We start from the raw sequence: 25,769 nt of genomic DNA, 5'->3' as shown, positions 1-25,769 counted from the left end.
TAAAAGCAAGCCCTCGCAGATTAGCTCTCTTGTAGATTCAAGGAGATGGGGAACTGAACCAGCATGAGAGTCAGATCTCATACGGCCACAAGAAACAAGTTCATATCGGATCTACCTATAATTCCTAATAATAACCATAAGCACATATGTGCTAGTCGTTCCTGACTCTAAGGGACGGTGCTCATCTCCGTTTCAAAGCCGAAGAGCCAGCGCTGTCCGAAGACATCTCCATGGTCATGTGGCCGGTATGACTTAACGCCGAAGGCATATGGAACGCTGTTACCTTCCCACCAAAGGTGGCTCCTATTTTTCTACTTGCATTTTTTACATGCTTTCGAACTGCTAGGTTGGCAGAAGCTGGAATAAGTAATGGGAGCTCACTTCGTTACCCGGTGCTAGGGATTCGAAACGCTGAACTGCCCACCTTTCTGATCAACATATGTATGTCACAATAACCATACTCAATGAGTAAACCTTAATGGTACCACATCCACATGGAGGGAAGTAAACAGTGGGGTACCACAAGGTTCCGTCTTAGACCAGTACTCTTCAATATCTTCATAAATGATTTAGATGAGGGGATAGAAGGGGAACACATCATATTTGCAGATGATACCAAACTGGCAGGAATAGCCAACACCCTAGATTATGGGCTCAAGATCCAGATGGACCTTGACAGACTTGAACCCTGGGCCCTATCTAATAAAATGAATTCAGTGTAGAGAAAGTAAAGTCCTACACTTAGGCAAGAAAAACCAAACGTACAAATATAGATTGGGTGAAACCAGGCTTAATAGCAGTAACTGTGAGAGGAATTTTGGAGTCTTAGTGGACAACCTATTAAATATGAGCCAGCAGTGTGTAGTGGCAGCCAAAAAAGCCAATGTAATCCAAAGTCACATTAACATAGGGATACAATCAAGATCAAGTGAGGTACTAATACCACTCTATAAAACCTTAGTAAGACTACACCTAGCATACTGCATCCAGTTTTGGCTACCACATTATAAAAAAAGATGTGGACAATAGCAATAGCAATAGCAGTTAGACTTATATACCGCTTCATAGGGCTTTCAGACCTCTCTAAGCGGTTTACAGAGTCAGCATATCGCCCCCACAGTTTGGGTCCTCATTTCACCCACCTCGGAAGGATGGAAAGCTGAGTCAACCTTTGAGCCGGTGAGACTTGAACCGCTGAACTGCAGATAACAGTCAGCTGAAGTAATTTAGAATAAATAATTAAAACTAAAATATAATGGCATCTAAATCAACCTCTGTCAAATTACCTCCGAAAACGTCTCCCATACCTGGTACAAAGCTGCAGCCCCCACCATCTATGCCCCCTAGTGGAGATGTACTAACAAAAGAATTTTTTCTGGAAATGTTCAAAGAATCCAGAGAACAGAACTTAGAAATGTTTAAAGAATTCAGAGAACAGAATCTAGAAATGCTCAAAGAATTCAAAGATGAAATAAGGAATGAGATGGAAGTTCTATATGACAAATTCAATACCAGGGTCACTAAAACGAATGATAATATGATGGGAATTGTAAATGTGATAACAGAATATATTTCTGGAATGGAAGATAATTTAGAAACTCTCAATGAAGCTAAAACTAACCTGATATCCAAAACTGAAGTGGTGGAACAAAAAATTGACAATGTTGAAAAACAAATTATTATGATACAGTATAAGCAGATGGAGCTTGCATTAAGAGTGAGGGGGCTGCGAGAAGAAAAGCAGGAGAACTTAAAGCAAATGTTTTCTGAAGCTTTTGACCGTCTGGTGGGAAAACCGGGATCCAATCTTGATTGGCAGATTGACAGGATTTTTCGTGTTAACTCATGGGCGGCAAAACAAAGGCAACTTCCCCGAGACGTGGTAATATACTTTGTTACAAGAGAATCTAGAAATATGATACTACAAGAGTCTTACAATACTAAGCTTCAAATTGGTGGACAGGACCTGATTGTTTTGAAAGAAATACCACCTCAGATGCTAAGAGCCAGAAGAGATTATGCTTTTCTGGTGGAAGAGCTCAGAAAGCGTCAGATACAGTACAGATGGGATGCCCCATTCGGTATTATAGTTACAATGGACAAACAAAGATATCGTCTCAGCTCTGTATGGAAAGCTCGTGATTTCTATCATAAGATTCTGAAGATGGGATACCCTGAACCTTCGGGATATGGTGAAAAACCACGAGACGAACAAGATAAACAGCAAACCACACAACCATCAGATAAAATGTATCATCTCCCTCTTCCGGAAGGGCAAGGAGTCAAGGAAAAAAGATCCAACCGTAAGACCACCAAACAAACGGATAAACAAGCTACTATGCAACAATCTCAACAATCGTTGGCCACTGATCAAGGAGCTACTGCAACAAGCTCAGAAGCTGTGGGAGGAGCTAAACCAAAGGTGAGACAGGCCTTGCGGGAGGCTCTAAAAAAGCTTCAGGCAACCAAAAATGACAACTAAGATTTTGACATGGAATGTTAACGGACTGAACTCTCCACAGAAAAGAAAGAAAATATTTCATTATCTCAAACAGTTTAAGAATGACATAATTTGCTTGCAAGAAACTCATATCAAATCAACCGATCAAAAATATTTGTTTAATCCCAAACTGGGCCAACATTTTGCGACCTCAGCCATGGAAAAGAAAAATGGCATAGTAGTATATTTAAGAAAAGATATTAAAGCTGAGCTAATTGAAGCAGATCCCTTCGGAAGATATATTGCATTAGATTTAATCTTAGAAGGGAAAAAGACGTTACTTTTGGGAATTTATGCTCCTAATCAACAACAAGATGGATTTTATAGAAATCTCCACGCTAAATTAGTACAGTGGGACTTTGTGTCTTGTATATTATTGGGTGACTGGAATGGCGTGATCGACACCAAAAGAGATAAGAAGACAGCTCGCCCGAACACCAAATTTCGAGCTAAGTTACCCAAAGCCTTTTTTGACATGCTGGACGACTTTGAATTGCGAGACGCTTGGCGCGAGAGGCATGCAGAAGAATATGACTTTACCTTTTTTTCCAATAGACATCAATCTCTTTCAAGGATTGATTTTATACTAATTACAAATGATTTACTTTGTAGGGTGAAGAAGACAAAGATTATGGCGAGAGTTCTTTCAGACCATAATCCAGTCTGGATGGAATTGGGAAGGGTAGCCCAGCCAAGAAGGTCCTGGAGGTTGAATGAAAACTTATTTAGATATGAAAAGTATGTTAATGATTGTAAAAAATTGCTATCGGAATATTTTGTTCTCAATATGAACAAGGGTACATCTTTGGAATATGTATGGGATGCAAGCAAAGCGTATATGAGAGGAGTATTAATGAATATAAACAAAATACATAGACACAAACAAGGGCAAAAACGAAAAGAATTGGAAGAGGAAATTAAAGGGAAAGAGTCAGAATTAACATTGAATCCGGGAGATACAAAGATTAGGGAAACAATTGCTATATTAAAATCTCAGTTTGATATGCTGATCTCTGACCAGGTAGCTACTAGTTTATTATATGCTAAACATAATACTTTCTGCAATGCAAATAAACCCGGTAGGTGGTTGGCTTATCAGATTAGAAAAAAAAGGAAAGCTCGAAATGTATCCAAATTGTGTTACAGAGGGAAGGAAGTGTTTCAACAGGAAGAGATTCAAAAGGTATTTCGGGAATTTTTTACAGAGTTGTATAAAGGGGATAAAATTAAGGATGGAGATATAGACAAATTCCTAGATAAAGAGAAAATCCCCCTAGTTAGAGAAGAACATAGGCATAAGCTGAATCAACCTATAACCTCTGGGGAAATTTTGCAGGCAATTAAACAATTAAAGTTAGGGAAAGCACCAGGCACAGATGGTTTAACAGCTGTTTATTATAAAAATCTACAGTTAGAAATGGTAGAACCCCTCAGAGAACTATTCAATAAAATTCAATCGGGAGGGAAAGTGCCTCCTTCGAGGAAGACTGCGTTCATATCGTTGATACCCAAAGAAGACCAAGACCTTACCCAACCAAAAAATTACAGACCTATTTCATTACTCAATGTAGATTATAAAATTTTTACTAAAATATTAGCAAATAGGCTAATGGGGGTAATTCAGCAACTGATACATACCGATCAAACTGGTTTTATACAGGGCAGACAGATGAAGGACAACGTTAGATTAATTATCAACGCTTTAGAATACCTGGGAAAGAACAATCAAATCCCGGCCGCATTCATATTTTTGGATGCGGAGAAAGCCTTTGATCGAGTTAATTGGCAATTCCTGCTGAAGACATTGCAAAAAATGCAGATAGGAGATGGCTTTTTACGGTCAATTGGTGCAATATATCAGCAGCAAACAGCCCAGATCATTGTCAATGGAAATCTGACAGACTCCTTTCAAATTGAAAAAGGTACAAGACAGGGCTGTCCTCTGTCCCCATTATTGTTTATTATAACTTTGGAAATACTGTTGAATAAGATACGGGGCCTGGGCGGTCTAAAAGGGATTAAAATTAGACAGCAAGAATATAGAGTCCGTGCATTTGCGGATGATCTGGTTATAATATTGGAACAACCGCAGGAAACTAGTAGGGTATTATTGAATACGATCAATCAATATGGTCAAGTCTCAGGATTTAAAATAAATCTAGGAAAACCAAAATAATAGCTATAAATATGACTACCAAACAGAAGGAAGAATTGGGGGCGATGCTAAGATGTGAGGTAGTTAAAAAAGTTAAATATCTTGGAGTTAATATTTTAATCTCAAATGGGAAATTATACAAGTATAATTATGAATCACTTTGGCATAGTACACAGTTGGAGTTGAAAAGATGGGAAAAACTGCATTTGTCCTTGCTGGGTAGAATAGCGGCAGTAAAAATGAACATTTTACCAAAATTTTTATTTCTTTTTCAAATGTTACCAATACTCAAAAGAGATGCGAATCTTTTAGAATGGCAGAAGGGTATCAACAAATTTGTGTGGGCAGGAAAGAAGCCGAGGGTAAAGATGAAAATAATGCAAGATGTACGTGAAAGAGGAGGATTGAAATTACCTAACTTAAAATTATACTATGACGCAGTGGCATTATCTGCAATTAGTGATTGGATTCATCTAACTAATGACAGAATTTTGAACATCGAGGGATATGACTTGTTATATGGTTGGCATGCTTACCTGTTATTTAACAAAAAAACGGATAAGAAATTTAAAAATCACATCTTAAGAAATGCTTTATTGCGGGTTTGGAAAAAATATCAACATAAACTAAATGATAAAGTGCCCATGTGGGCAATTCCTAGACATGCAATTGAAAATATGAATGTAGAACAAAAACACGATAGAACCACCTATAGACAACTTCTTATCTCAGAAAGAGGGGTGATGGAACTAAAATCTTTAGAGGTACTTAAAGAAGAGAAGGTAGTTCAAACGTGGTTTCAGTATGGTCAACTACAGGCTAGGTGGAAAACAGATCAAAAAATTGGCTTTGTAAAAGTTGAGGATAATTTGTTTAAACAAATAAGAGATCAAAGCTCAATGCATATAAAGAGGATATATAATGTATTAGTACAGATGGATTCTGAAACGGAACTGATTAAGGATTGTATGATAAAATGGGCTCAGAATATCGAGGAACCAATAATGCTTGAAACATGGGAAAGAATCTGGGTAAGAAATGTGAAATTTACACAAGCACAAAACTTGAGAGAAAATTTTTATAAGATGTTTTATAGATGGCACCTAGATCCTAAAAAGCTTGCCTCTATGTATCCAAATGTTCAACCTAAATGTTGGAGATGTGGTTCTTGTGATGCTACATATTTTCATATATGGTGGACATGTCGTAATGTTAAGGCATTTTGGATAAAAATATGGTGGATCCTGCAAAACATCTTTAAAAGAAGGATAAAATTTACCCCCCAGTTGTTTTTACTGGGTATATGTACTGATTTTACAGTAGCAGAGACTAATTTGATTCTGTATTTAATAACGGCAGCAAGACTCTTGGTGGCGCAGTATTGGAAGAAGAAAGATTTACCCACAATTCAAGAATGGACTTTGAAAGTTATGAACTTAGCCGAAATGGCCAAAATCTCAGCATATCTCAAAGAACATTCAAACGAGAGATATAAACGAGACTGGAAAAAGTGGATTGATTACATAAAAAGTAAATATGGGACTAAGAAACTCCAGATAGCTTATGCTTAGTATCACTAATAATTTAAATTGTTTAAAATTTGGGTAACAGTAAGAAGCTGAGCTCAATGTAGAGATATTTTAGACTGTGATTGTTCAAAAATTATACCACGTATGGTCTTTGGGAAGTCGGGGGGAGGGAAGGGAGGTGGGGATTTAGGGGGAGGGGGGAGGGGGGAAATACACTATGTGTTAAATTCCATGACTGTATTTGTATACTGTGGCTTTTCAATGTTAGTGCGAAAATAGAACAAACCGAATATACTGGAAGGTAATAGATACCGAAGGAAAGAGTCGAGTGAAAGAAGAAGGAGGGTGGAGAGGGTGAGAGAGAGGAGGAGGAGAAGGGAGGGAGGGAATGGAGAGGGAGTGATAGGGTTAAGGTTAGAAAGAAGGGGAGGGGAAGTAGGCGTAGAGGGGTGTGTGAGAAGGAAGAATGAAAGTTGGAGGGGGTTGAAAGAGGGTGTATGGCAGGTCAAGGTGGTATACTGGGTTTGTATTGTAGAGGGCATTTTCTATCCGTGTTTATTATTCAATGTTATATGCCCTGATTAAGCACAGTGAATATGTGAATGTATAGAATGAAAACATAATAAAATATATATTTAAAAAAAAAAAAAAAAAACCAGTCAGCTGAAGTGGCCTGCAGTACTGCACCCTAACCACTGCGCCACCTCGGCTCTAGAAAGAGTGCAGAGAAGAGCAACCAAGATGATCAGGGGACTGGAGGCTAAAACATATAAAGAACAGTTGCAGCAATTTTTCTAGTGGAGAAGAAAAATGCAGAATATTGGACTCAGAAGGATTGTGTAGTTGATGTAAATCAGGGGTATCAAACTCCATTGTCAGCCCTCAGGCTGCCATTCAGGGGGGAGCCCGTCAATCGCCACACCTGCTCGGCCATGCTTAAACGCCACCAACGATGCCACATTAATGTTGACTCTCTGATGTTGGCGGAGGCTGTAGCTGCATGTGGCTCTGTAAGGCTTCCCTCACCGCTCTGCAGAGTAACTCTTCTATTCGGGTGCAACTGCCTACTCTGACGTAACTCTTCTGCTTGGATGCGGCTAACCAGGAAGGAGGCTATGATGACACTGAGTGGGGGTGTGGGTCATGGTGATTGGTGATGGTGATTGAGTGTTATCTGGGTGGAGTTGTGGGTGGAGCTGGGTGGGGTAATGGTGTGTGTGTGTGTGTGTGTGTGTGTATGTATGTATATGTGTGTGTGTGTGTGTGTGCGTGTGTGTGTGTGTATATATATATGTGTTGATAAATAAATAAATAAAAAAACACAAATATAACAAAGGCAACAGTAAAAATATTGGGTTTCTGTCGTGATGGACTCTTGTGACGAGCCGATTGACAGATGATGGAAGCAGTTAGCTTCCTCCCATAATTGGGGCTTACCAGGGGTTGTGACTCTATATATATATATATATATATATATATATATATATATATATATATATATATATATATATATATATATATTGTTGTATTTGTGCTGATAAATAAATAAAGGGAGACTAGTATAGATCTATTTCAAGCTATTTAGCTCTCACCATTAGGCCACAGGTCCTCCTCCTTATCAGCTGTGACACTATATATATATATGTGTGTGTGTGTGTGTGTGTGTGTGTGTGTGTGTGTGTGGTTTTTTTTATTTGTGCTGATAAATAAATAAAGGGAGACTAGTATAGATCTATTTCAAGCTATTTAGCTCTCATCAGCTAGCCATACCCTTACTGTGTATCATTGTCATTTAGTGCTGGTTATCATGTAATATTAGATAGAGATAAAGTTTTTCACCAAACAAACTGACTCTCGGTTTGCATTCAACGTGAACGCCGGAACGTGACGTCAATTTCATTGAGGGCTGCATCAGGGTTGTTTGACTTCATGGGATGGGGGGCATGGCCAGGGGGCATGGCCAGCTCAACATCACTCATGTCGGGAGTACCTGTGGTGGCCCGAGGGCTCTGCCAGCAAAAACGGGGTCCTGAGCTTCATTTTCAGCTGTGACGGCCTCCTGCAACCCTCTGCCAGTGAAAACGTAGCTCTGGAGGACTACCCATAGCCCCCCGAGCACCATTTTTCACTGACAGATGCACCGCAGGCCAGTCTTTCACTGTTTCCAGGGCAGCCCCGTGGGCCAGATCCACCTCCCAGGCCTTCAGTTTGACACCCCTGATATAGATTGTAGAAGCTGGGCCAAAGAGGGCTGTGGAAATACAAAAGGTGATACTAAGGAATTGGCTGAGCCTCTCTCCATAGAGTTCTAAGAAAGAAGCTGCAGAGGTACAGAGGTTTAGTAAAAAAAAAAAAAAAGAGATTCATAATTTGCTAACTTTTTTTCCAATAGAGAGTTTCAACCATTAAGTACAGACTGACTAATTTCATGTGCTACAGACAACCAACACTTGACCCAGGGGTGGGCTGCTAGGGGTTTGCAGGGGTTTGGGAGAACATCTAGCTAAGATTCTGTGCAGTTCAGAGAAACCCCAAATCCCACTCCTGGCTGGCCCTGCCCACCCCACCTCTCTCCTGGCAGGAGTCCCGATGCAGCCTGTTTTGACTGCAGGTAAGTACAGGGCATGCACAGATGCTCAGGGAGGGCAAAAAACGGGCCTAGCAGAAGTTTGGAAGGCCAGAAATGGGCACATTTACGGCCTCTAGTGGGCCTCCGGAGTCTGGGGAGGCCATTTTCACCCTCCCGGAAGGCCAAGAAAAAGCTCCGGAGTCCAGGGAGGGCAAAAATGCCCCCCCCTGCCGTGAAGCAGGAGGCTGACTAAGCCACACCCACCATGGCCACACTCACCCAGCAACCAGGCAGAGAACCCCTTGCTAAAACTTTTGAAGCCCACCCCTGACTTGACCCCCTCCTTTGGGAGAGGCTGCCACAAACAGGAGGGGATCGATTTATTTTCCAAAGCAACAGATGGCAGGAGAAGAAACAATGGGTGGAAACTAATCAAGGAGAGAAGCATCCTGGAATTAAGGAGACACTTCCTGACAATGGGCACAGTTAACCAGTGGAACAGCTTGCATTTAGACATTGTGGGTGCTCCATCACTGGAGGCTCTTAAGAGACTGGACAGCCCTCTGTCTGAAATGGTAGAGTTTCCTGCTTGAGCAGGGGGCTGGAACAGGACCTCCAAGGTTCCCTTCCAGCCCTATTCTGGTTGATGGTTCAATGCCAGTTTGTCAAGAACCCTGCTGGTATTAAACTTTCTGAATTTCCCTATCCTGACCTTGGACCACTCTGGATATTGGCTCATGTGAGCTTTCTCCTTTAGGAAATCAATAGTTTGCAAAAGGTTGTTTGAATTTCTGACATTCTGTTTGTTTTTGACAATTAAGCTGAGCTTTGTTTGAGCAGAGGTAGCTTGTTTATCAAGCCCTATTAATCTCTTTCACCTTTTCTATCTGTCTTCTCCATTCTGGGCACCACTTCTCCAGTTTATAATTGGAGTTGGATGAGGAGAGCACATCTTTCTCCTTCTGTCCTGGCCACTTTTTGCAGAGGCACAATTAAGAGCATTTTAACAAACTGCATCCCTGTTTGGTTTGGTGGCAGCAGCACCTCAGGTAGAAAGTCCATACAGAGAGTGGTGAGTACAGCAGAGAAGATTGTACGAAGCTCGCTTCCAATTATTCAGGATGCTGCTTATAAGCGCTATGAGCTTAGAGCTCAAACCCACACACCCTCTTCAAGGCCTGTTTCTGTTACTCCCCTCTGGGAGGAGATTTTGAAGTATTTCTAGCAGGACTACCAGATTCTATAAAGCTTTGTTCCCTTTGTTCTGTTCTATTCTATTCTATTCCATTCCACTCCACTCCACTCTACATTCCATATTCCATTCTACTCTACTCTACATTCCATATTCCATATTCCATATTCCATATTCCTGTCCTGTCCTGTTCTGCCTGTCCAGTCCAGTCCAGTCCAGTCCAGTCTAGTCTAGTCTAGTCTAGTCTAGTCTAGTCTATGCTTATATGATCACATTGTATTCTACCTAGAGACTAAACTTCTAGTTTCTGAAATTCAGGTCATTACAGCCTTCCCCAGTTCTAGAATGAGGTGTGACCCAGACATCAGTTTTATACATTATATGTTTACAGGTATAACACTGTGACATTCATGTCACACAAAGGCAGTCTTGCCTCCATATTGTGAACTTCTTATACCAGTGTTATGTAAAACTAGAATTAAACCAACATCTGTCATCCACTCAATGTTTTTTTTTTTAAAAAAGCCTCTTTTCAGCTTCCCAAACTGTAATATTTCTACCCAGTCCTGGCTGCTTAACATGCACACTGGAACTTTCAATTCTCAGATGTATAGATCTTCCTTTGTCTTTTGCACTAATTATTAGCTGCCGAGGAATCTTCTTGGTGGGCGAAACGTACATGAAAACAAAGGCAGCAAGGTTGTAAAACCTTTTATCTCTAATCGGGCACATTATTTGATAAGGTGCTAGGCTAATCACAAGGCATGTCAAATTGTGCTGAGACAAAGCATTGTGCTGGGAAATGGAGAGTGTATGTGGTGTCTACAGACACCAACACCTGAAAAAGTCAGGAGAAATTCATACCAATATCTCTGCTATCGTGCAAGGAGTAACCCTCTGTGTTTATATATATATATATATATATATATATATTGGCTGCTACAGAGACAATGAACTACGTATTTCTTTTACTACAATATCTCTACCTTTGATTTAAAAGGCTTTGGTGTAATTCATGGATAGCTTTGAACCTCTTGGTCCACCAAAAATGATGGCAGAACCTCTCTTATGGAGAGGACACCTGGAGGTAGGACAAGAAGCAATGGATGGAAAATAATCAAGGAGAGATTGAACCTTGAGCTAAGTTGAAATTTACTGTAAGTGAGAAGAATTAGTCAGTCAAACAACTTGCCTCCAGAAGGTGTGGGTGCTCCAACACATTTTCAAGGGGAATGGACAGCCATTTTTCCAGAATGGTTTAGGGTTTCTTGCTTGAGCAGGGGATTGGTGTCAAACTCAATTTCATTGAGGGCCGCATCAGGGTTGTGTTTGACCCTTGGGGGACAAGGGTGAGTGTAGCCAGGATGGGCATGGCCACCATGACATCACTGCCTGTAGAGGCCTGAGTGCTCTGCCAGCAAAAATGGGCTCCCAAGCTCCATTTTTGGCTGTGACAGCCTCCTGCAACCCTCTGCCAGCAAAAACAGGGCTCAGGGGGAATGCACAGCCCTTGCGAGCTCCGTTTTCAGCTGGGACTGCCTCCTGCAATCCTCTTCCAGTGAAAATGGAGCTTGTGAGGGCTGCGTGTGGCCCTCACAAGCTCCATTTTTGCTGGAAGAGGCACCATGGCTATTGGCTATTTCCAGGACGACTTCACAGGCCAGATCTAAGCACACTGTGGGCCAGATCCGGCCCCCGGGTCTTGAGTTTCACAGCCCAGGACTAGGCGAACTCCAACTCTGTTATTCTGTTACGTGACTAACTTAGTAAAAACAAGTTACAAACAGAAGGGAGTTCACAAGTATCTCTAAATGCAAGTTACTATCCTGCAAAGTTGCATACAAAATTTTGTCCACTAAAATAAGGTTATTTATATATTAAGGAAAGTCGGGTGCAACATTCTCTATATTACAAAAGTACAGAAGTGACAACAATGGTAGATTTAATATAATTATGTAGATTTACCATTGGATCCAGAGTGGAGACAAGCTCATTGAATTTAATGGCATGCAGAGCTTCTATTGTGTTGCCGCCGTCTTCTTCCTAAATAGATCAATAGGTAGATATTTATTTACTCAGGTAGCCTGTGACCCTGATGTTCACTAAATAGTATTTACATGCAGGAGGAGTAAAATAAGATATGCTACATTTACTTATGAATAGGATTTTGGAAATTTTAGTCGTGGGGAAGATCACAGAAGAATGAAAACCACTTATTTTAGGCAGTGGATGAGACATTACTGGACATTGATTTAAAGGGCCTCCTAGGAGAATGGCTTACTTTGAAGGGCCATGGTGGCGCAGTGGTTAGAATGCAATACTGCAGGCTATTTCTGCTGACTGCCAGGTGCCAGAAGTTCGACAGTTCAAGTCTTACCAGCTCAAGGTTGACTCAGCCTTGTGAGGTTGGTAAAACGAGGAACCAGATTGTTGGGGGCAAGAAACTGACTCTGTAAACTGTTTAGAAAGGGCCATAAAGCACTGTGAAGTGGTATATAAATCTATTGCTAGTGCTATTATTTTGACTTATAGCAATAGCAATAGCAGTTAGACTTATATAAATTAGACTTATATTGGATCAACAGTCATCCTGGCCAATGGTTCACCAGAGCCACTCTCACCCCAGCAGGTCCTCTGGTGATGGCCTCCCTCTTCAACTTCCATCTCTTCCGTGAGCAGTCAAGGACGGGTGATCGAAAATAGATCCCCATGACAGCGTCTCATTTATTTATTTATTTATTTATTTATTTATTTATTTATTTATTAATTAGACATATACCGCTTTATAGGGCTTTCAGCCCTCTCTAAGCGGTTTACAGAGTCAGCATATTGCCCCCAACAATCCGGGTCCTCATTTTACCCACCTCGGAAGGATGGAAGGCTGAGTCAACCCTGAGCCGGTGAGATTTGAACTGCTGAACTGCTGAACTAGCAGTCAGCTGAAGTAGCCTGCAGTACTGCACTCTAACCACTTCACCACCTCGACTTGCCTTTTGTGGTCCTCAACAGCTTACAGTATCTAGTAAACGTAATGGGGAAACCTCTATTTAAAGTTACTTCTAAGATACGATAGTATTGGGACACGGTGAGAAATTAAACTATCAGTTTAGATGCTTCCATGTATGTGCAGTTAGGATGTTGAATATGTTCACTAAATATCTAAGGAGATTCTCAGTCATCCAGGTCGAAAGGACCTGAAGGCCAGGCAAGGAATAATGGATGGAAACTGATCAAGGAAAGATTCTATCTGGAAATAAGGAGAAATTTTCTGACAGTGAGAGCAATCAACTCATGGAACAGAAATTGCCTTCAGAAGTTGTGGGAGCTTCATCAGTGGAAGCTTTGAAGAAGAGACTGGACTGCCATTTGTCAGAAATGGTGTAAGTGTCTCCTGCTTGGGCGGGACTTTGGACTAGATGACCTATAAGGTCCCTTCTAACTCTGTTATTCTGTTCTAAATCTACAACCGGAGCTAAGGATATTCTCTACAATTTCTAACCAGCACTTTATAAGACTGGAGAAAGTTGATTGCAGACACACAGTATCACAAAGCAACATTTCTACGCAACAAGCTTATTGGCAAAGAGTGTGTTGGGATCTTATGCCAAAGTGGGTGAAACTCACTTTAATGTCTCCCTTAGCAACAGAAATGTTGAGTTCAATTGAAGGTGTTAAGTCATTGTTGTTAATTGCAAAGTTGTGTCTGACCCATCATGACCCCATGGAAAACATTCCTCCAGGCCTTCCTGTCCTCTACCATCCCCCAGAGTCCATTTAAGCTCACACCAAGTGCTTCGGTGATTCCATCCAGCCACCACATTCTCTGTTGCCCCCTTCTTCTTTTGCCCTCAATCGTTCCCAGCATTAGGCTCTTCTCCAGTGAGTCCTTCCTTGAGTTTCCTCTTCAGGATCTGGCCTTCTAAAGAGCAGTCAGGGTTGATCTCCTCTGGGACTGATCATTTTGATCGCCTTTAGACATATATTTTTTTTAGACATTTTATTAGGATTTATAGGCCGCCCTTTTCCCTGAGGGGACTCAGGGCGGCTTACAATCACAGGGAGGGGGGTGCAATACCAAAAGACAAACAATATGTGAACAGAATAAAATAATAAAACACAACTTGCATTCAACAGTCAACACTCGGGCGGGTAAATTGGGAACCTATCCCCAGGCCTGATGGGAGAGCCAGGTCTTAAGGGCTGTGCGGAAGGTCTGGATGGTGGTGAGGGTACGGATCTCGACGGGGAGGTCGTTCCACAGGGTCGGAGCTGCAACAGAAAAGGCTCTCCTCCGTGTAGTCGCCAGTCGACATTGACTGGCAGATGGGATTCGGAGGAGGCCCAGTCTGTGCGATCTAATCGGTCGGAGGGAGGTAATCGGCAGAAGGCGGTCTCTCAAGTACCCAGATCCACTACCATGGAGTGCTTTAAAGGTGGTCATCAATACCCTGAAGCACACCCGGAGATCAACAGGTAGCCAGTGCAGCTCGCGGAGGATGGGTGTAACGTGGGCGAACCGCGGTGCGCCCACTATCACTTGCGCGGCCGCATTCTGGACTAACTGCAGTCGCCGGATGCACTTCAAGGGCAACCCCATGTAGAGCCCATTGCAGTATTCCAGCCTAGAGAGCACAAGGGCTCGAGTGACTGTTGCGAGAGCCTCCCGGTTCAGGTAGGGCCGCAACTGACGGACCAGGCGAACCTGGGCAAATGCCCCCCTGGTCACAGCCGACAACTGGTGGTCAAAAGTCAGCTGTGGATCCAGGAGGACTCCTAGGTTGCGGACCCTATCTGAGGGGTATAAAATTTGACCCCCCAGCCTGAGTGTTGGAACATTGGCCAAATTGTTGGGAGGGAAACACAACAGCCACTCGGTCTTGTCCGGGTTGAGTACCAGTTTGTTAGCACTCATCCAGTTCTTAACGGCCTCAAGACCCCGGTTCATCACGTCCACCGCTTCATTGAGTTGGCACAGGGCGGACAGATACAGTTGCGTATCGTCCACGTATTGGTGGTATTTTATCCCGTGCCTCCGAATGATCTCGCCCAGCGGTTTCATGTATATGTTAAATAGTAGGGGGGATAAGACCGAACCCTGCGGCACCCCATATGTTAGGGGCCTCAGGGACGATCTCTGCCCCCCGACCAACACCGACTGCGACCTGTCCGAGAGGTAGGAGGAGAACCACTGCAAAACAGTGCCTCCCACCCCCACCTCCCGCAGTCGTCGCAGAAGGATACCATGGTCGATGGTATCGAAAGCCGCTGAGAGGTCAAGGAGAACCAGGATGGACGCATGGCCTCCATCTCTGGCCCTCCAGAGATCATCGGTCAATGCGACCAAAGCGGTTTCTGTGCTGTAACCAGGTCTGAAGCCGGACTGGAAGGGGTCAACTAGCTTCCTCCAAGGCCCGTTGAAGCTGGAAGGCCACCACCTTCTCCACAACCTTCCCAATAAAGGGGAGGTTGGAGACAGGACGATAGTTGTTTAAAATGGCTGGATCCAAGGATGGTTTCTTCAGGAGGGGTCTCACCACCGCCGCTTTAAGTGCGGCGGGGAAGTGCCCCTCCCGAAGGGAGGCGGTCATGACCGCCTGGATCCAGCCATGTGTCACCTCACTGCTGTTGGCAACCAGCCAGGAGGGACACGGGTCCAGAATACAGGTGGAGGCACTTACAGCTCGAATGGCCTTGTCCACATCCCCAGAGGCAACATCCTGGAACTCAACCCAGAGATGGTTTGCCAAGTAATCCTCCTGTGTCTCGGCTGGATCTACAGCGGTGGAGTCCAAGTCCAACTGAAACTGAGCCACTTTGTCCGCCAAGAACTGAGCATAGTCCTCAGCCCTACCCTGCAAGGGGTCTCCCGCATCCCTCCTATTGAGGAGGGAGCGGGTGATCCTAAACAGGGCGGCTGGGCATGACTCGGCAGGCGCTACCAAGGCGGAGATGTGTGTTCTTTTGGCAGCTCTTAGTGCCCGGACGTAGTCCTTGGTGCAGGTAGTCAGAAGTGCTCGGTTCACCTCGGACTTATCGGACCTCCACAGGTGCTCTAGGCGTCTCCTCCAGCGCTTCTTCTCCCGGAGCTCCTCGGTGAACCAAGGAGGTCTCCGGGATCCGCTGACCCGGAGGGGCCGTAGTGGCGCAATCCGATCAAGAGACTCCGACGCCGCCGAATACCAGGCGGCAACCAGAGTCTCCGCCGAACTGTGGGCGAGAGTATCAGGAATAACCCCAAGCTCCGTCTGGAACCTCAAAGGGTCCATAAGTCGCCTGGGGCGGAACCACCTGGTCGGTTCCTCCTCCCTACGGTGGGGGTTTGGCCTCCGGAAGTCAAGCCTCAGTAGGCAGTGGTCTGACCACGACAGAGGTATGATCTCATTACCCCTCAGACCAAGATTACACATCCACTGCTCCGAGAGGAATACGAGGTCGAGCGTGTGACCCGCTGTATGAGTTGGGCCCCGAATTACCTGGGTCAAGCCCATGGCTGTCATGGAAGCCATGAACTCCTGCGCCCCGTCAGAGCGTTCACCGAGCGATGGCAAATTAAAGTCCCCCAGAACCATAAGCCTGGGGAACTCAACTGCCAGCTCGGCTACTGACTCAAGGAGCGAGGGGAGGGATGCTGCAACGCAGTTGGGAGGCAGGTACGTTAGCAGCAGACCCACTTGACCCTTGAGGTCCAACTTTATCAGCAGGGACTCACACCCGACAAGCTCCGGAGCAGGGACCCTACGAGGTAACAGAGACTCCCGGATAACAATAGCCACACCGCCACCCCTTCCCTGGGCTCTCGGCTGATGAAGCACCTGAAATCCCTCTGGGCACATCTCTACGAGGGGGACTCCTCCTTCTGTGCCCAGCCAGATTTCAGTAATACATGCCAGGTCTGCCCTCTCGTCAACAATTAAGTCCCGGACGAGGGGAGCTTTGTGAACAACAGACCTGGCATTTAGCAACAACAGCCTGAGACCAGGGTCCTGACTACTCGCGCCATCTGGTCTTGGAGTGGGACTCATAGGGCCGGAAGGAGGGATCTCTGTAATGTAGCGAACCCTCCTTCCCCTTGCAGTCCAAGGGACTCGCAGCAGGAGTCTTCTCCAGCATCATAGTCCAAAGGACTCAATTCTTTGGCGCTCAGCCTTTCTTATGTTCCAACTGTGTATATGTCGAGCACTACCTTATGGATGTAAGTCGAGGACTACCTATAATGTAAACTGCCAGGATGTCTTTCTGGATTGTTACAGCCTTGGTGCCACCTTTGAAGTAGTTCAGTCTGAATATATTTTTGCAAGTCTCCTCAGATGGAAGAGTTATTGGTGGTGGTGGTGTTTTTTTTTAATGAAGGGACACCTCTTTAATTCAGAGCAGGCTAACAGCAATATAAACAGATATAAACAGCAATGTAGAAGGAAGAAAAAGCCCACGAGATGTCCCCCCCAAGTGGAGGGTAAACACTCTGCCTTTGCCCCTCGGTTTTCCTTCAGTGCGTTTTGCATATTTCGCAGCTAAGAACAATCCACGTGTTGTTGGGCAAGGAGATGCAGCTAAAGCCCTACATGAGACCAGCTGGTCATTATTATTATTTTTTTACACAAAAGTACGCTGTTTTGCATTCAGATTTCGGTTAGATTTCTGCCTCAGGTCCATCAGGCATAAAAGCACTGAGTTGGCTTTGTGGCGTAGATCGCTTTTTCAGGCTGTATTCTCAGCTCACACAAAGAGACAGGTGCGCCCTCTTAAAAGAAGCCAAGTCTCCAGCCCAACTTCCTAAGCTGGGCACAAAGAAGCAGACAAGAATGGAGTTTAAAAGAAGGCAGATTTCATTCTGTTCAGAGGGTGGGCATATTTTAAGCGGGGGGATGGGGGAGACCTCTGGGTCGACGCTGCCAGCACCGATGAAGTATTTTTCCGCCTTTCAGATTTACAGCCATTACAAAAGGACACACTAATCTCACAATTAAAAACAGTGCAAATATACCGTAGACATTGATATACGATAAGTATCATCTATCAGCCACATGGATAAGAATCAATCGTGGCACGACAAAACCGTGCTCGTCAAAATCGCGGTGATAAAATCGCGGCGCTAAAGCCGCAATGTCATCACCGCGCGTCATCACCGCCGCGACAACAGCGCAGCAAGAGAAGGGCGCTTTAAAACGGCGCTGCGGCAGAAAGCTGACTTCAATTAAGGTAAGCGTTAGGATTAGGTTTAGGGGTTTGTTTTAGGGTTAGGTTTAGGGTTAGGTTTAGGGTTAGGTTTAGGTTTAGGGTTAGGTATAGCGTTAGGTTTAGCATTAGGTTTAGCGTTAGGTTTAGCGTTAAGTTTAGGGTTAGGGTTAGGTTTAGGGTTAGGTTTAGGGTTAGGTTTAGGGTACTGAGTGCTTGGGAATGCGCGAATTTGCCCTCCGCGATTATGTCATCGCGGTAGGGTCGCGTTTTTCCTTAGCGCTTAGAACGGCACGAATTAGTCTTCGCGCTTATGTCTCCGCGGATAAGGGCTTCGCGGATTTGTGGTGGAACCAGAATCAATACCAGCCACACGGACTGGCCATAAAGAGAGGAAGACCAAATGAAAGCATTATAAACAGCAAAGCATGCAGCAAAACAAGGAGGTTACATACATAAAAACTCAGCACAACAAGAATTTCTTGTGTCTATGGAGATTCTCGGTCATCCAGGTCATGGTTGTCCCAAAGGAATAATGGATGGAAACTGAACATGGTAGAGATTCAACCTGGAAATAAGGAGAAATTTTCTGAAAGTGAGAACAGTCAACCAGGGGAACAGAAGTTGCCTTCAGAAGTTGTGGGAGCTTCATCGCTGGAGGTTTTCAAGAAGAGACTAGAAATGGTGCAGAAATGGTGTAGGGTCTCCTGCTTGGATGGGGGGTTGGACTAGATGACCTACAAGATGCCTTCCAACTCTGTTAATCTGTTAAAGGTGTTTTTTTTTTTAATTAAAAGGCAACTGGACTTTCTTGTTCGTCTTTGAAGATGTTTCGCTTCTCATCCAAGAAAGCCAATTCAAGAGAGCTGAAGAAGCTTTTTTTTTTTAGTATTTTAGTATTTTATTAGGATTTATAGGCCGCCCTTTTCCCTGAGGGGACTCAGGGCGGCTTACAATCATTAGGGAGGGGGTGCAATTCAAAGTAAACAATATGTGAGCAAAATAAAATAATAAAAACACAACTTGCATTCAACATTCAACACTCGGGTGGGGCAAATTAGAGGCTTATCCAGGCCTGTTGGGATAGCCAGGTCTTGAGGGATGCGCGGAAGGCCTGGACGGTGGTGAGGGTGCGTATCTTGACGGGGAGGTCGTTCCACAGGGTCGGAGCTGCAACAGAAAAGGCTCTCCTCCATGTAGTCGCCAGTCGACATTGACTGGCGGATGGAATTCGGAGGAGGCCCAGTCTGTGCGATCTTATCGGTCAGAGGGAGGTAATCGGCAGAAGGCGGTCTCTCAAGTACTCAGATCCACTACCATGAAGGGCTTTAAAGATGGTCAACAGCATCCTGAAGCGCACCCGGAGATCAACAGGTAGCCAGTGAAGCTCGCGGAGGATGGGTGTTATGTGGGCGAACCGAGGTGCGCCCACTATCACTCGCGCGGCCGCATTCTTGGATGAGAAGTGATGTAGGGTTTCCTGCCTAAGCAGGGTATTGGACTAGAAGACCTCCAAGGCCCCTGTTGTTCTAAGCAAAACATCTTCAAAGAATTACAAAAAAATCCAGTTGCCTCTTTATGTACATATTCCTTATGTACATTGAAAGCATATGCACCAAAGATAAATCCCTTGTGTGTCCAGTCACACCTGGCCAATAAAGAATTATATTCTATTCTATTTCCACTCTACTCCACTCCACATTCTATTCTATGCCATTCTATTCCCACTCCACTCCACTCTGCATTCTATGCTATCCTATGCTATGCTATGCTATTCTGCGTTCTATTCTGTTCTATTCTATTCTATTCTATTCTGTTCTATTCTGTTCTATTCTGTTCTATTCTGTTCTATTCTGTTCTATTCCCACTCCACTCCGCATTCTATGCTATGCTGTGCTGTGCTGTGCTTTTCTGTTCTGTTCTGTTCTGTTCTGTTCTGTTCTATTCTCACTCCACTCCGCATTCTATTCTATTCTATGCTGTGCTGTGCTGTGCTGTTCTATTATATTCTATTCTGTTCTATTCCCACTATACCCCACTCCACATTGTATTCTGTGCTGTGCTGTGCTGTGCTGTGCTGTGCTGTGCTGTGCTGTGCTGTGCTGTGCTATGGTATTCTATTCTATGTTATGCTATGTTATGCTATTCTACTCTATTCTGCATTCTATTCTATTCTGTTCTGTTCTATTCCCACTCCACTCCACTCTGCATTCTATGCTATGCTATGCTATACTATGCTATGCTATGCTATGCTATTTCCATTCCACTTCATTCTATTCTGCATTCTATTCTGCATTCTATTCTATGCTATGTTATACTATGCTATGCTATGCTATGCTATTCTATGCTATGCTATTCTATTCTATTCTATTCTATTCTTAAAAGCCACCTTAGGGATAAGAGGTTCTTGTGTCCTGGCCAAAAACTAATTGAGTGGGGGGGGGGGCTATAGAAAGGTCCTTGCAATGAAAATATTATGCTTTCCTTAGTAACTTAAAAATATATGATGACTCTTTTTTTCCACAAGCATGAATAAGAATGCTTCTTTCTAACCCAACCTGTCTGGATAGTTTTCAACCAGTTTAGACACCATAAGGACCTGACTGCGTGTGCTCATGCCTAAAACCCCGAGTGTTGTGCAGGGACCCATTTCTTGCCTGTGTTAGCAATTTAGGTGGTATGGTGTTTTCTCAGCTGTGATGCATTTCAATTTTTGCATTGGTGCAATTGTGTTTACGTTAATTGTGCCCATTGGCCAGAGTCATTTGTTGAGATGGGAAGTTATACAAAGGAATGAATGAATGAATGAATAAATGAATGAATGAATGAATGTCAAATTAGCACCTCAGATAAATTGAAGAGGAACCATAGAGTAAATTTCATCTAGATCTTACTGCCCCCTTCTGGTTGATAAATGATGTTCGTCCATCGTGTTCAAAGAAGACCTTGACATCTGACAGGTTGTGGGCTGTCCACGATGTGTCCGCAGCAGGGGTGGGTTTCTCGCCCCGTTTCAACCGGATCGGTTGGAACGAGGCCAGCGGCGTCCTCGCGCACGCAGCGGCGCGCGCATGCGTACTAGCGTCTGCGCGATGCTCCAGCTGCTCCTGGAGGATCGCGCAGGTGTTCTGCGCATGCGTGGAAAGCGCAAAATTCAAAAAAACCGGGTAAGGAGCGGGCGCGGGTATGCGGGCGCGCGCGGGCGCGGGGGGGGGCTTCGCCGTTCCCGGAAGTTACTTATTTCCGGGTTCGGCGACCAAGCGGATCGCAGGGACCGGTGCGAACCGGTCGAAACCCACCCCTGGTCCGCAGGTGGCTGGTAAGGCCTCTATGGGCATGAAATGTTCTGCCACATGTCAGGCAGACATGTGTGGGCACAATTGTTGCAGTATTTGCAGCTCTGGCTTTGTGGAGAGCTCGCTTCTCTTGTGCTATGGTTGTTCTTCTATCTTCAAATGTCTGGCAGCCTTGGTAGATCAGTGTGTGCCATGTCGGTCGATCTTGTGCCAGGGTTTCCCAGGAGGTGGTGTCGATATCCAGGGACTTGATATCCAGGGACTTGATATCCAGGGACTTGATATCCAGGGACTTTCAGCATGTCTTTGTATCACTTCCTTTGTCCCGCATGCGATCGCTTTCCTTGAGACAGCTCACCATAGAGGAGCTGTTTACGGATGTAGTGATCTGGCATCCTTGAACATGGCCTGCCCAGTGTATCTAGGCTTTCATCAGCAGGGTGTGAACTGATGGCAGACCTGCTCTGGAGAGGACTTCTGTGTCTAGCACCTTGTCCTGCTGCCAGATCAATGGTGGGTTTCAAAAATTGTTGGAACCTACTCTGTGGGTGTGGCCTCCTTTGTGGAAGTGGCTTGCCACCCATGTGACCGGATGGGAGTGGCTTGCCACCCATGTGACCGGATGGGAGTGGCTTGCTGCCCATGTGACCGGATGGGAGTGGCTTGCCGCCCATGTGACCAGATATGAAATTATGAATTAGTACTTAGGTCGGTCCAAGTAGCTATTCAGAAGTTAGTGGTTAGAAGCAATCGTAAAGCAAAATATGGAATTAAAACCAGAAATATTTTGTTGGCTATTTGAAAGGGAGTATAATGTATATTTAATTTTACACATGTTAGCAGCTGCTGGAATTGTGTTTGCACAACAGTGGAAAAACAGAGATATGTAAATGAATAAATATTACAATGTGCAGGAATAAATAAATTGACAATTAAAATCAAGAAGGCTTTGAATACTTTTTCACGTGGGATTGGTTTTAGCAATTGCCAATTAACGGAAACAGAAATTAGAAATCCAAAAGTATGAAAGAAAACACCAATTATGTAAGGAAAGGTCTCTAAAATATATAAGGAAATATTACTAGATCATTATTAATGCATAGATAACTGCGGGACATTACACACCCACCAGTGGTGGTTTCAAAAAAATTTGGAACCTCTTCTGTAGGTGTGGCCTGCTTTCCGGGTCGACTGGTGGAACCTCTTCTAACTAGTTCGGTAGATTTGATGAACCGGTTCTACAGAATAGGTGCGAACTGGTAGGAACCCACCTCTGTGCCCGATCATCAGAAGTCTGCGGATGCAGGTCCTGTGGAAGTGGTTCAATTGCCTAGCGTGCCTCCTGTAGACAGTCCAAGTCTCACTGGCGTACATCAGGGTAATTAGCACTACTGCTCAGTAGACTTACCAAGCAGACTTACTCGGTAGACTTATTAGGTAGATTTACCGAGCAGTCACTTCACATGATCTTGATTCTATCCCTCTGTTTATGTAGCCTAGAACTGGTTTGGCTTTTTTGGCAGCTGCTGCACATGGCTGACTCATATTTAAATGGTTGAGTCCACTAGGACTCCAAGATCCCTCTCACAGTTATTACTATTGAGCAAGGTACCACCTATACTGTACTTGCAGAGAGAGGAGGAGGAGGAGGAGGAGGAGGAGGACGACGACGACGACTGCAGAGTAAAATCCTCAAATGCTGTGTGTCAACAAAAACTGCACCAAGAGGGATGGAGGTAAACCCTAAAATAGTTCAGAGCCATTTGGTTGGAATCCCTTTTCTTCTACATTTCATGGCAGAAACTGTTTTTACTGGGAATTCCTTTCCATGGGGAGCTTTCAGGGCAACTGTTGTTACGTTCAATTCCGTCTCTGCAGAGAAGTCATTTAAAGGAAACCGAGTCAGATGCAGCAAGCCTCAGTGAAAAAGAGACACACAGCGTGCGTGAAAACAGTGCCATTCATACTGGAAATGGCCAGCTCTCGCCAGCCTACCCTTCGATAAAATGCAATTAAGCCTTTTCCAGGCCTTCTGAGATAGGCATCCATGCTTTGCTCCTTCAGTTCCTTGACAAAGCCTCTGAAACCTTTGTCAATTTGGCTTGAGCTCTTGTTTTACAAAGCAGGGAGACCTGTGGATCAGAGGTGGGTTCCTCCCAGTTTGGCCTGATTCAGCCGGTAGTGGAATTCAGGCCTGGGTTACAGAACCGGCAGCGACCCAGGCTTGCCACACCCCCAAACCGGTTCCTTTGCCTCCACAGGGCCGCTGCCATTTTGGTTTTTAGTGACTAGAAAAGAACAATTTACATTGAACAGGTTGTGCACAGGTTGCAAATAGGTAGTAAAACCAGCAGCAACCCACCCCTGCTGTGGATAGGTGAGACTGTACAGAAGCTCCAAGAAAACCTTTTTTTTTTTTTTAATAGTTTGTACAAAGAGCCTGTTTAATATTTCTGGAAGAAGGTGAATAAGAAAGAAAAAAAAACAATAATTGATAGAAACCTTACTAGGCATTTAAGGACTGAAGCCAATGGGGCAAAACTCGCCAAACAGCACCACCTGCTGGAGAATGAATCAACTCAGCATGAATCTTTCTGGCTTTAAATAGGCCACGGATTTCAATCATTCGCCTTAGCAACCGTTTGAAATCCCAGTCTTCCTGTATTTGAGGGGCTGCCACAAAGACGAGGGGGGGGGGGTCAACCTGTTTTCCAGGCCACCTGAAGGCAGGACAAGAAACAATGAATGAAAACTAATCAAGGAGAGAAGCAACCTGGAACTAAGGAGAAATTCCCAAACAGTTGAGAATAGCCATTGGAACAACTTCAGAAGTTGTGGGTGCTCCAACACTGGAGGTTTTGAAGAAGAGATTGGACATCCACTTAACTGAAATGTTATAGGGCCGTGATGGCGTCTGTGCCCAAAGTGGCATATGGAGCACATGATGTCGTTCCTCTTTTGGGTTTCTGGTGTGCATGCGCGCATGGCGATCAGCTGGCTTTACGTGTACAGCAGTGCTGAAAATGAAGAGCTGGTCTTCCGCTTTCCAATGCAGCTGATCATTGCACGCACATGCATGCCAGTAACTGGAAAACTAGCTGGCCGGCGCACATGAGCGCGCTGGAAACCAAAAGTTAATTTTCAGGCGTGTGCATGCCCTTTGGGCAGCTCATCTTTCAGGTTGCGCCCCTGATGAGTGCGCACCTCTGCTCCCTTTTTGGCACTCGGTGCTGAAAAGGTTCTCCATCCCTGTTATAGGGTCCTCTGGTTCAGCAGGGGATTGGACTAGAAGACCTCCAAGGTCCCCTATTCTTTCTATTCTGATTGAGTCTTGCAAATGATTTTGGATTGATAGAGCATGCCAGTCGGCTGTTCTTTCGCCCCTGAAAGTTCAACGTACTTTGTTTCAAAAATCTAGAAAGTGGGAAATCAGCTGATTTATCATATTTTTCAGAGTATAAGATGCACCTTTTTCCCCCCAAAAGAGGGTGAAAATCTGGATGCCTCTTATACACTGAATACAGCATTTTTGGCCTCCACGCCCTTCTCAAAAATGGACATGCAGGGGGTTTGAGATGCCTGTAAAGTGCTCCTGGAGGCTGGGGAGGGCAATAAACGAGCAAAATCATCTGGGATTGCGCGGCCTATAAACCTAATAAATAAATAAATAAAAAACAGGACTTTTTTCTCATTTTTGCCCCCCCCCCAGCCCCCTGGAGCACTCTACAAGTGTCCCAAAACCTATGCATGCCCTGTTTTTTGCAAAAAATGAGGCGTGCAGAGGGTTTGGGAGGCCTGCAGAATGCAAACACTTTTTTTTTTTAATTTACCTCTTCAAAATCTTGGTGTGTCTTTTACTCCAGTGTGTCTTATAGTCCGAAAAATATGTATACGGTATGTGTGTATTTGGCAGAGGGCAGGGGTGGGTTTCTCGCCCCGTTCCAATCGGTTCGGTTGGAACGGGGCCGGCGGCGTCCTCGTGCATGCGCGTGGCGCACGCATGCGTACTACCGTCTGTGCGATGCTCCAGCTGCTCCTGGAGGATCGCGCAGGTGCTGTATGCGTCCTGCGCATGCGTGGAAGCGCAGAACTCGTCAAAACCGGGTAAGGAGCGCGGGCGGGGGGCTGGGCCCTTCGCCGTTCCCGGAAGTTACTTACTTCCGGTTTTGCCGACCAACCAGTTCGCAGGGACCGCCGCGAACTGGTTGAAACCCACCCCTGGCAGAGGGTTAGCATTACTGCATTTAACCACAATGTTGCCTAATATACTGTTAAGAAAATAGGCCACGCGTCTTATCATTGTTGAAGAGCAAATGTGCATTTCCACAGAACAGATGGCTAAATGCTGGCCTT

The sequence above is a fragment of the Thamnophis elegans genome, chromosome 15, assembly GCF_009769535.1.
Source record: "Thamnophis elegans isolate rThaEle1 chromosome 15, rThaEle1.pri, whole genome shotgun sequence".
Classification (NCBI taxonomy): domain Eukaryota; kingdom Metazoa; phylum Chordata; class Lepidosauria; order Squamata; family Colubridae; genus Thamnophis; species Thamnophis elegans.
This window is presented reverse-complemented; position numbering follows the sequence as displayed.